The following is a 12449-nucleotide window of genomic DNA, read 5'->3' on the forward strand; positions in this document are numbered from 1 at the left end:
CTCCCAGGGATCACGCTGGGGGCAGGGATGTTAATGTGGGCATTCTGTACCGTGGTTTGTGTCTTGGCCACGCCTTTTGGTGAGGAGCTGTGTGGGAGCCCTGGGATCATGCACGACTCGAACAAGATGAAAGAAAAAATGTACAAACCCAGTGTAAATATCACAGTTCTAAAAGGGAAGAGGAACAATGTGATCCAGTCAGAAGGGTCTGTTCTCCTGTGTAGCCAAACCACTGCAGTTTTTCCTGGTGTATTCCTCCTTAGGGATCCTGTACTTGTGTGCATTTAGCACCTCATGCTGCTTGCTGGAAAAGGAACCCATTGGAGCATGCTAGCTTTTATAGTCCATCTTCTTTCTGAAGTCCTCCAGGAGGTACATACAGGTTTAATCTTCCTCTCCATAATTTCTCCCTTGGCTGAACTAAACATCATTTCACTTCCTGAGAGGTGCCAGCTCTCTCTGTTAGAGCAAACACCAGTGCTTGCCCAGTTAATTAACAGCCCTCTGCTTTAAAAAGATAAAGGTCTCCCTTACACACACGTGCATGACCTTGTGAGCCTGAAACCTGCTTGGTGGCCACTGAAGTTGATCTTATTGAAGCTGTCATTGCTCCTCGCTTAACTTTGCCGTGTGGTCCTGCTGACTTCCTTGTGAATGGGAAGTTGCTATTCAGGAAATGGATCAGCTTGAAAAATCATCTCTTTGTTTTGCAGGACTGGTTTTCAGCTGGGTAGGCTTCTGTCACTGTTGAAGCAAGAAGATGAAGCAGCGTCCTGTGAAACAGCAGAGGTAGGAGCAGGGCTGCGATGGCTTATCTTGCTGTGGAGCTTTTTGAGTTGTCATTTTTCACAGGCAAGTGTATCCTCCACTGATCCTTAGATTTTTTTGTCAGCATGTACGTGAACAGATATTTTTCATTCAGGCTGCCAAATGGGATAGTACATTATTAGCTCTTAACTTCTACCACATAAAAGAGTAACCAGACCCTCGTATGACAGTAGAACTGCAGTACTGACTCTTTCCTCCTCCACTATTTTTCTCCCCAGGACTCTGGGGGAGTTACCAAATTTGGAGAGGCCCCTTTTCCTATGTAGAGTAGGCAGTAAGATTTCAAAGGTGACTGTAAAGCACAATAGAGTTTCCTGTTATACTTTGTTGAATGAATGATTATTGGTAGCCTTGTTTTGATATATTTTTTTTTTCCTTTTTTCTTTTTCTTGTGGAAAGTTCAGTTTCTACAAGCTAAAGGAAAAAGAATCATGCTTCCTTGCAAAACTATGTTGTGGATGTAGGGTTTTTTTTTGTTTGTTTGTTTGTTTGTTTTTTCTATCGAGAAAATTTAAATTATTTAGTTTTGGTCATCTTGTACAATGAACTGCAATATTTTGGTTTCTTGACGCAGACCAAAATTTTCACTTCTGAGTCACAGAAAATTTTGCCAAGATCTTGAAATTGCAGTCTGGATATTTTCTCACTTGTACCTTTCCCCTGCTATTCAGCTGTGCCCATGTTTATAGGACAAGTGACATCAAAGTAAATGATAGGCTGGCCATGAAAGGTAACAATGGTGATTATTTTACCTCAGGGATAATTATAGATAAAGGAAGCAGATGTAGTTCAATGCTGAGTCTATCTGAAAATAAACATATCTTTTAGATTCAATGAGCTAAAATGCATCTATATAAGAATACTGGCATGATTATTTTTATTTTGAATCTTAAGTGATCTGTTCTGCCACGTTACCTTAGAACCTTCCTGGAACCTTGAAATCATGGAATAGGTGAGGAAGGGACCTTTGGAAATCTGTGGCCTGAAGCCAGCTTCTGAGCAGATCATGCAGGGTCACAGTCAGTTAGATTTCATATTTTTCAATATCTCTAAGAATGGAAACTATACAACTTCTCTGATCAGCCTGTGCCAGTGTTTGACCACTCTCACAGTAATTTTTTACTGCTTATGTTCAAGTAGAATTTCCAGTATGTAAGTTTGTACCAGTTACTTCCTGTCACTTACTGGGCATGGCCAAGAAGAGTCTGTCTTCCTCTTCTTAATCCCTTCCTGTCCCCTCAGGCATTTACACACAAATCAGAAACAGAGGTACTGGAATATCCTATGGGAAGAATGATCTAGTTTTCATTCATATTTCTGTTAAATTTAAGACCAAGTATAAGAAGATAGAGGATGCAAACAATGAAAGCAGAATTTCCTAGAGGTGAAGTAGTTTGCATAAAAGATATCATGTCCCGAACGTTTTCTTACGTACTGTGTGACTCACACGGTACCACATCACATCAAACCCTTTATATTCAGTAACATTTCTATTTCTTCCCTACTGAGACAGATAGATCACAGCAAAAGCCATTAATGTTTTTATTAGGCCCGTCTGAATAGCTTTGTAAAGGACACTTGGGGCTGCCTCTTAATTTACAACCCAGACTGAGCAGTAAGTTTATGTGGACAAAATTGTCTCTATCTTTAACTCTAAGAATTAAATATCACCAGCACAGATATGCAGAGATCATGTACTACTCTTTTCCTCAAATTGTGGAGCAGCCTCTTGTTTGTTTGGCTTTGGAGTGTAGTTGCCTGTGCCCTAGAGGGCAAGATTATTTAAATGTTAATAATTTGTCCCTAGCCTTTAAATAGCCAGGGTGTTATTCTCTCCATTTTGCTTCACTGAATTGCATTTGAGTCCATATTGGAGGTCAGCTGCCTCCTACAATTTATGAGATGCGTCTCTACAAAGAATGAGAACGGATGCAATTGATGGAGAAGTTGAAGAAAAGAAAACTCATGACTCTCATTTTCCCTCAGTGATGTCTACTAGCTGCTCCTTAATGGATGGTCAACTCAAGACCCTCCTGATCATTTCCTGGAAATGATCTTACTTTTCAGATGGAAAAGTAAGGTGTCGCCCGTAGCAAAGATCTGCTTTCTGGCACTGTACTCCCTGCAGCTATCATGCTGTGCCAGGGAAATGGTAAGGTAAATGGGCTGGCAAGATGTGGCTCTATGCATGTTGCACATGTACATTCCCTGTTTAACATGTCCTCTTCTACTTGCACAAAAGGACCGTAGTTGTTAACATGCCAATAAGTTTTATTTCAACCACGTGGAGCATGCTGAATTTTTATTTATCATATACTGCATTTGCTGTTACATGTATTTTGTATGAGCGCTGCCTCCCCGTCTTCTAAGGCATTGTATTTAACCCTGCCATTCAGTGCCCTGAGGAAGGAAGCTGAAACATGAATAGGGCTGTCATCCCATACAAGTTGCCTCTTGGCAAGGCTGTGAAGGTAAGTTTGCATTTCTGTTAATCCTTTTATTCTTATTAGATGGATTTACAGGTGGCTATCGGTCTTTAGGGTTGTCACTTCAGCCCTTAAAGGACAGGATTGTGGCTATCTTTCACTTTGCAAGAGGAAACAGTGGAAGGAGTGCTGAAGAGGTTCCCATATAGAGGTGACTTGGGATACCTGAAACTGAGAAATTTGTCTTTCAAAAATTGCTATGCAAATTGCTATCATTTGTTCCTTTAGAATCCTTCTATTTTGTGAACGTGTGCTCAAAAACTTGAATGACAGGAAGAACAATTCAGTGGCTCAAGTGAAATTGGCAGCTTTCCATATGCTACAGTATTTGTAAGCATCCGTTCTGATGTAAGAAATGTGAATAATATTACTGGATATTAAGCCAACGTTATAAAAAGTGCGCTCAGTGGTAATTAAGAAATTACATACATGTAAATGATCTTAAAGCTGGCTTAAAATTAAGCTAGAAGTCTACAGCAGAATGATGTCATGTTGGATGGGTTCCACTTTTTGGAGATGCTTACCCACTAACTTCCATTCTGCAGAATTTCCTCAGAGCAGTAAAAGGGTTCTTTGTGCTCAAGAAATTACCACATAGATAAATGGTGACATAGAAGTGATTTTCTTTTCATATGTGATATATTCTGCCACAGAAAAACAATTTCAGCTGTATTTCTAAACAAAAGCAGGAGCTGATTAGGGTAGATTAATTGCTATTACCAATTTTAATCATCATTTAAATCAGCAAAGAGGAAACAGTTTTAAATAATAAATATTAATCTTGTTTTGCATTCTAACTTATTAGTTTCTTTCCTAAAAGTATGCTGGACTTTCCTAATTAGTAACCACAGGAATATATTGATTTTCACCTAAATACAATCTTTGTGCTAAATGTGGTACTTCCTTTTGTCCAGCAGGTGAATAAATTATATCTATATTCATGCATTTAGCCATTATATAGACGGATATAACTTTAGTCTCTTTCTGACTAACAAGTAATTTAGAAATTTGATGAACAGTACATTTACTGGTTACCCTACTATGATTATCTTCTTGTTTGCGTCTCTTGTCAAGATGCAGTTGGATGGAATCTGCAACTCAATTAAAAGCACAAGCCCAACATTGTAAAGTTGTTTGTTTCAGTTAAATTAAACCACCTTAAGTAGCTGGTTACTTAGGGAAAACATCCTTTTATTGAAATGGGTTTTGCAACTAATTGTTTCATTAAACAAAGGAAGTATTGTCCATCAGTAACAGATTGTACTAATAGTTTCTGATCATCATGTCTGTCATGATTTTAGAACTAGCAGATCTCATCCTGTTACACCTCATTTATATTTATGGATTGGAAGGGGATAATAAGCTATCCAGTTTTTCAGCAGCCAAAAATTTCTCAGCTATGAATAAATTAGTCATTGAATTTAAGTCACTAAGCAAACAGAAATGCAGAAAATACCGTTCTTGAAGTTGCAGAAAAGGCTGTAGCTTATTAACTAGTTCGGTACATTTGCAGGTTTAGATTTAGGACTCCCTAAGTTCTGAATTACCTGACTCAGTGATTTGCCTTTGGCATTTAACACATATTATGGGGTTATTAATTTTATGTAAAACAAATAATTTCATGAATTATAATGAATGTAGGCGTAGCTGTGAATTGTTGGTGTTTAAGTTTTAATTTTATGTAGGTTTACTAGCAAAAGTATATTAAATTTAACTTAAGAATCTGGTTTCAACATGAGCTTCCACTGCAGGATGCACTTTACAGAGTTAAGCAAAGGGGCGGAAATGGCTACCCACTAACCAGTAGCCACCAGCAAACATTGTCTAGCCAGATGTTGATCCAGATGATTACAAAAACCTAGAATGCAGCTGGATTGTGAGACCCACCCGAAGTAAATAATGTTAATGATCACCTCATGCTTCTAAGTTATGTTATAATTGCCACTGGATTAATACAGAAAAAAAAAAAAAAAAAAAAGTTCTATTAAATGACACTACATCCCTGGGAAAGAGTGTGGGTAAGGCATAGAGGTGTAGAAACAGCCTACTGATTCATCCTGACAGTCAGGTCAGGCTGACTGGCTCATTAACTCAGAGGTATAAAATACTGAGCTTTTCTCTGAGGCCGGAGAGAGAGAGAAGGGACAGGAGATAACCTGCAGGCAGAAGCCATAAGAACAGTCAGTTCAGGAGAGAGCTTGAGGACTGAAGCTTATGTTTATGAGTACATTTCTGCTTGCAGCCTTTCCCTTTACTGGAAATAGGAAGAAAGTTTACACAGTTTGTGGGAGGGATAGGTATGTAGATGGGACCGAGCAGTCATCCCAGCTGCAGAGCTCAGCTGCCCTGGGCCAAGTGCATTTGGTCAGCATCAGCTTGGCATTCCTGCTGTCTTCTGCTGCTCTAGGCTGCAGCTGGCAATGTCTTCCAAGGCTTAAACGTGCTTGTGAGTCTTCCAGAAGTGTAGGGGAGCTGACCTCCGCAGCCCACAGCCCTTTAACAATATAACCAGTGGTGACACCATCTTTCTGCAGTTGCGTCTTCAGTTTCCCATGGGAATGCATTGCTTTACGGCTTATAGTCACTAATGCTGATAATTGGCCACACAGAATTTGCAGGCTGCATTCTGGCTCTTCCAGAGAGATGGTACTTTTAAAGCATGTCAGACATAGTTGTGGAATGGCAACAGAATCAAGTTGTTCCTACTTTCCTCTCTCTCCTAAAAAGAGTAGTACGGTTTTCCTATATGAAATAAGGAGTCTATTTGAGAAAAGGTCATGAAAAAACATTGTACAGGATTTCCATTTCGAACCAGTCACACTAGTTTCTGAAAGCAACAGTGTCTTTCAGCAGCATGTTCCATAGATAAGGGGCTCTCCACTCCAAGCTGGGAAAGTATAAATCTGTTTTGCTGAAATGCAGCTTTCTGAAAAACAGAGGCACCTGACACAAAGTCTGTGGAACTTTTGTTCGTATTTCTTTTACAAGACTTTGAAGGAGTTTTTAAGGCCTTGAAGTAAGCTGTCTCTTAGTTAGGAAGTCTTTAGGAGCTTTTAACTGAAAGCTATGTGTCTGAGATGATAATGGAGAGAAATAGTGAATGCAGCTTGAAAGGACAACACTGTTTCCTGAATATAAGCTCTGGAGAGCCATTGTTGTGCTATTAAGGAGAACTGGACCTCAAAAATTGCAGCTCTGAGTGATGCTTCATTAGGCACCTCCAGGTACCTGGGGGAAAAAAAGGAGAATGCAGTGCTACACATGAGAAGCTGCACCCCAGAGCTACAGCACAGCAAAGATGCTGAGGTCACAGCCATTGGGCTCCATTGGCTTTTGCAGTAAGGTTTCGATATTGATCATGGACAGAATAAATGGATGGAAAGAATAGAATTGCGTATGCTTTACTCATAGATCACACATTTCTCACACAAATGTACTTTGTTGCTGTACTTCATTTAGGAGGCTAGCAGCTCTAGAATAGTTTTTAGGGAATTTTTTGTTTCTTTCTTTCTTTGTTAGTTTCCTGGAAACAGAAATGGGATAAGAGAGATTTTGAAGCATGTGGTGAGAGTTAAGAGCGTTTCAAACCACTGAAGGCTGTTTCCCACTGTAGACCTATGCTGATATCCAGATTGGTAGCAAAAGAAAGAGATGAGACTATTGACTGTTTTGTTTCCAGACATCAGCTTTCAGCTCAATCCTACAGCTTTGGAGCTGTCTGGGAGGATTAACAAGGCCCAAGGTATTGATGAATTGCATCTGACACACTGCAAAGGAGATTACTTGTAGCCCTTTCTCATAGTAGTGATCCTACAAGATACTGCCTTGTCCACGGAAGCAACAGGGCACTTGAGTTCCAAAAATGATAAATTTTCTTTTAACTCACTGGATCACAAACATCTCAGAGCCAAGCAGTGTACTAAGCTATTGCAGTGTTGGTATGCTGGGTTGTGGGAGCTAGCACTGAGTTGTAAGACTGTTTTGGCACTTTATTCAGTATGTGATGAGAGGGAAAAAAATCAATCCTAAGAGGGGAAAATAAGAAAAAAAAATGAATGAAAGAAGACCAAGAATTTAAAAAAAAAAAAAAAGAAAAAACAAAAACCTTAGGGAATTGGGATAGAACTCCAGGAGAATAGTTCTCCATGTAAGTCTTGACCAGCAGGACTTAACCACTTAATCATGTCCTTTTTTCAGATGATGAATGATTCAGTGAGACTAGTTGAATTTATCCAAGGGATTTACAAGCTGGTACATTTTGCTGGACAAGGTCTGTATTTTTTATGCAATCTAAAAAACAACATGATTTTCATTCAAATTGATGCACAGCCACATATTGCGTACTGTATTATTCATTATGCATGGAAAATGATTGCTTCAAAATCCTGAAGTACCTATTAAATCATCCAGATATTTTGGTTAAATTTCTGGACCTTTCTCTTACTTTTATCTGAGCCAGGGAAAATATTTTTAAATATTGTTTTTCTTTTAAGTTACCTGTTTTTATTTTAATGTCTTATAAAAAGTCTAAGCTAGAGATTATTCATTACACATTTATGAAATAAAATAGATTTACAATAGTAAATGATGATTTATTAAAAAAATATTAATATAAATCAGTTTTTTGCATAGGTAAAATGAACATTGGGTGTCACAAGCCGTTCTCAATTCCCGTCATGCAAATTCTGCTTTTGTTTCAATATGCATCTCTGAAGCCTCAGAAGGACTCTGTGGACCTTTTCAATAGGGCATTGAATAGATGAAGCATGTGTTAGATCAAATACATACACCAAACTGAGGATGAATAAATGATGCTGGATATACCATTGCCCATGTGGATAGAAAAGCAAATGAAAAGCATTAAAGGTGCAAAGACTGCTCAGAAGGAGCTTTTCTGAACTTCCCTGATTGAAGGGAATATTTTGGGCGTAGATAATGCAAAAACTACAGGCAGAATGAACAAAATACATGGAAAAGTACTTAAATAAATTATGACAATCCAAAAAATGCTTCTTAGTGGGGGTGAAATTGAAGAAGTGCTGTGCACCCATGCCCATCTTTCAACAGTAAGAATTGGTCTCCACAGCAGTTCTTCCTTTAGTAGAAATGAATCAAAAGCAGGTCATCTGTTGTCTCCTGGCATCACTTCCCCGAATGACATCTTTTGTCTAGTGGGAGTTTAGCCAACATAGCAGAACTCCTGGGGAACACAAATGGTTTTGTATTCCTCCCAGGAAGTAACATTTTGTTGTGTGGACTTGGCCTAGGATGTTGATTTTTGTCATCACTGCAGGCTGGGCAAAAATAAAGCATTCATCCCAAATGCTCTACTTGGGCTTGAAGGCAGCTGGTGTCTTAAGATGCAAGCCTTTGTTGTTCCCATAAACTCTCTTCCAAGAAAATGGACTGCTATTTTTGAATTAGAACCAATATAAAAAACTGCAGTGATTTGCATTTCTGTCAGGCCTCTCATGCAGAAGGGCAGTTTACTACAGATTGTTGTATCAGCTGATTTACCACTTACAGGTCAAACTCTGAAGTTTTAGAACAAGGCTTCCATTGATTAATAGGTAGATTTTGGCTGATATTAGCATTGTGAGCTGAGCCCTTCAGTGTTCATTCAGAACCCTACAGGAGAATACAGCTGTATAACGCAACATATAGATCACTTACAACTCTGGCTGTGGTACAACTTATCATCTGCTGAAAAACAACAGTGCTCAGTTTCTGCCAAGGAGAAAGCAGTACAGGATGTATGTGAAACTACAAAATGAGTGTCGGTAGACTATGTAGTTGCTTGCACAAAACTGAACTGAAAAGAACAGAGTTGCTCTTCTCTTCTTGTGGATGGTGCTTTCTCAGCTTTAGGTCACGAAAGTCCAGAGCTCCCATAAACTGTAAAATCAGGAAAAAAAAAAAAAAAGAGTGTGCAGGAAATGAAACAGATTGATTGGGTTGGAGTGGATCTATACTCAGAAGCTGGGAAGCATTAGAGCTTACAGGAGAACAGTGCTGTGCCCACAGTGATCACGCATGCTGCTCTCCAGCATTAACTGAAGTAAGGGAAAATGTCATCAGTAGTGTAGCTTCAGGTCTTTAATTGCACAAGGTGCTACCATTGCCAAAGAAGGAGGTATCTTTCTGCTAGAAAGTGCCAAAATTAAAGGGAATGTTTATCATCTCTGACTATATTGCCCAAAGATGTTGTAGAAATTGCAGGAAAAGTTCAAGTCTGCATACTCCCTATATGCTTTCTTGCCTTCAGATTTTTCCTCCTCAGGTGCATCATAGGTGGAAGGGCTACAGTGAGCTGTAAAACAGTTCTCAACTCTAAATATTGGACATGTTGCTTGCAATAGTGGTTGGAGCAAATAGACAAACTAGATCAGTATGTACTTCCCATGTAGAGTGGACACTGTTAAACAAATGAATAATTTGAATGCATGTTTAAAGTAGTGAAAAATACCTCTGTCACTCTTTTCCTATTAAGTTGTGATTCTTCTGGGGGATTTTTAATGTCTCCTGATCCCCAGTTCCACATCTGCCCCAGAAGAGTCCTCCACAGAAAGCAGTGGCTCTCTACTTCTGTTTTGAAAGGAGTCAGATTAAGAGAAAAGTAGAAGTTAATTACTCTGCATTGGTGGGGTTCATTAGTCTGCAAAAGATATGGACACTGTTTAAGAAGGTAGATTGTGTAGAGGGAGTTTCTAACAGGCATCTTTGCTGTCATTATTAATATCATCAGATTGCACTGACAACAAGCTAAAGGCAAGTGTAGGTGGGAGACAAACAATGTATCTGCCTCAAAGCACATTAGTTAATAAAGCTTTTGTTACAACTTGATTCATTGTCTAGTTTGGAGTCAAGACTAGTTATTAAACATTTCAGAGAAAGAAAGGATTGCTATGACAACAAAGCATGAATAATTCAACTGAAGGGAAGAGGGGACATGCAATAACAGAACAAATGCTAAAATTCCTCTTAAAGGATTTGTGTGCATCAAAAGCAATAATAAAAAGGAAGAGTTTCAGTATATGCTATCTTGCTAACTGCAGCTTAAAAAAAAAAAACAAACATTTTTTTCTATCATTGGTGCCTTGCAAAAAGAAAGTTGGAATGTAATACCTTCAGCATCTTAAATCTACTGAATAGAGAGCAGAGACACAGAAGAACAATCAGGAAACATCTCTGGACATGGAAGTTTTGAGTGTTGAAACCTGGTTGAAATTTTGAATGTTTTTCATCAAAAATGTTAAACCACAGAAGTCAGTGACATGAGCCAGGGTGCTCATGTCATGTAAAGCAATGTTCTTTCAATTATGAGATCTTTTTCTTTGGAAAGCTTCTAGTCTCTCCCAGAAGAACTTAAAGAAAGTGGGAAAAAAGATTTAACACAAGAATGAAAGTGGAATGCACTGCTTTATTGCATGTATCCTTATGATCTCTTACCCAGAAGGCTTTTGCTTGGTGTTTGATTTGATTTTCTTTAACACGGCGAGTATGCATTTTTAACAAAGCATGGCATATCTCAATAAACTTATTTATTTTTGTAAAAAACAGTTTTACCTTTTCTTTCAAATAAAGATAGCGATACACAAAGGAATGAACTGCAGACCATCCAAAATGCTACCCTAATCTATAGAGGAAACAGTGTAGACAGCAGCAATGGAGTCTTTTCTGCCCTGCTCCCTGCTCCTCTCTCTCCAGAACTGAAGATGCAGCTACTTTAGAGACCAGCCACTATGCCACTTCAGGCCTTGACATTCCTTCTGGCCCCAGGTAGAGATGTGTGCCTCTTGTTACTGTGGATTCACACAGAGAACCACCTGAAAGAGATCTGAATGGTGTAGGAACTGCTCTGTAGGCATGTAAAAGGACTGTAAAATTAATGGAAAGTCATCTGCTGTTTTAAAGACAGCAGCAAAAGGGATGATGTGGAATTTTTTATTTTTACTTTTTCTAATGATAGCAACTGGCTCTACAATGTTAAACTGTAAGCCTCCTCCATTTCTCTGATTAAATAAATAATTAAAATAGAGCATTATAGATTAGAAACTTTAAAATTGCATTTGTATAACTGGAAGTGGATTTGAGTGATAACACAAACGGGTGATTAGTTTAATAAAGTTTGGTAATGTTTTGAGAAAATTAATTAAGTGGCCATTCTTTTACAGTATAAAGGCTGGTTACTGCGGCTGCAATGCTCTGTTATTATATTCAATAAAAATGTTCATAGGGTTTTTAGCATGTGAATTAAGCACACAGTTCTAGCAGCTAAACTGATGAGAAAGAAGGTCAGAACTTCTTTATCTGCTAAATGATCCGGGCACTGAAATAGATCTACACAATGGGCCTGAAAAATCAACTTTGTAGAAAGCCTTTGAGCTTATATTCTTGACTCCGAATAGATCACTGTTTCTCATTTTTTTTTTTCCACTGGAAACTCAAAGAAGCTAATGCAACTTATTCCAGAGAAGCTCTCACGTTTGAAATATTCATATTTAGAAGTCAGATGCAGAGTTCCTGCAGCAGTGAATTCCAGAAGAAAGCTATGTTATGCCTACCTCAACATGGCTTTTTATGTACTTTGTCTTTATGACAGTTTTCCTTCATTTTTTTCCCACTTATATTTTAAACAAGCTAAAAAAAAAAAAAAGAAAAAAAAGAAAACTTCACATTTATTTCCCTTCTTCTTTAACATTTTTGCTGCTTAATTTCTTCTTTACTCCTCCCCTTTCTTTCTTGCACACCAGCTTTCAGACACTCCAGAATTCTCTAATGATGGATTCATCAGAGAGAGTTAAGTTACATTAAAGAATAAGACAGAAAAAAGCTAATAGGTCTTCTCCATTTGCATAGCAGGCCTGCCTGAGATCAGGAGTCAGCCGATGCCCAAGTGTTTGCCTGAGACTGCAGTCACCACAGGGGCATGAGGTGAAGTGTACTGGATGGCAACGAGGCAGCATAATAGGGTTACCTGGCCAGATAATTGAGCTCCAGTTGGTTGTAGAGTTCACAAAACTTCATTTATGATATGGGGCACTCAAGAATTGTCCATGTAACAAGATCAGTGTCTGAGCTGCAATTTCTTTACTCTGTTGTGGAGGGTCGAAGAAAGGTAAAATGTTATTACAG

General features: G+C 38.5%; 1 long non-coding RNA gene across 1 annotated transcript; it reads left to right on the forward strand.

Moving 5' to 3' along the window:
* The first annotated feature begins 538 nt into the window (after positions 1–538).
* LOC121110198 lies at positions 539–10157 on the forward strand. The gene is made up of 3 exons (XR_005858203.2): positions 539–789; positions 3225–3299; positions 7512–10157. It is a non-coding gene; the product is annotated as an uncharacterized LOC121110198 (long non-coding RNA).
* The last annotated feature ends 2292 nt before the right edge of the window (positions 10158–12449 follow it).

Source organism: Gallus gallus, chromosome 3 (genome assembly GCF_016699485.2).
Source record: "Gallus gallus isolate bGalGal1 chromosome 3, bGalGal1.mat.broiler.GRCg7b, whole genome shotgun sequence".
NCBI lineage: Eukaryota > Metazoa > Chordata > Aves > Galliformes > Phasianidae > Gallus > Gallus gallus.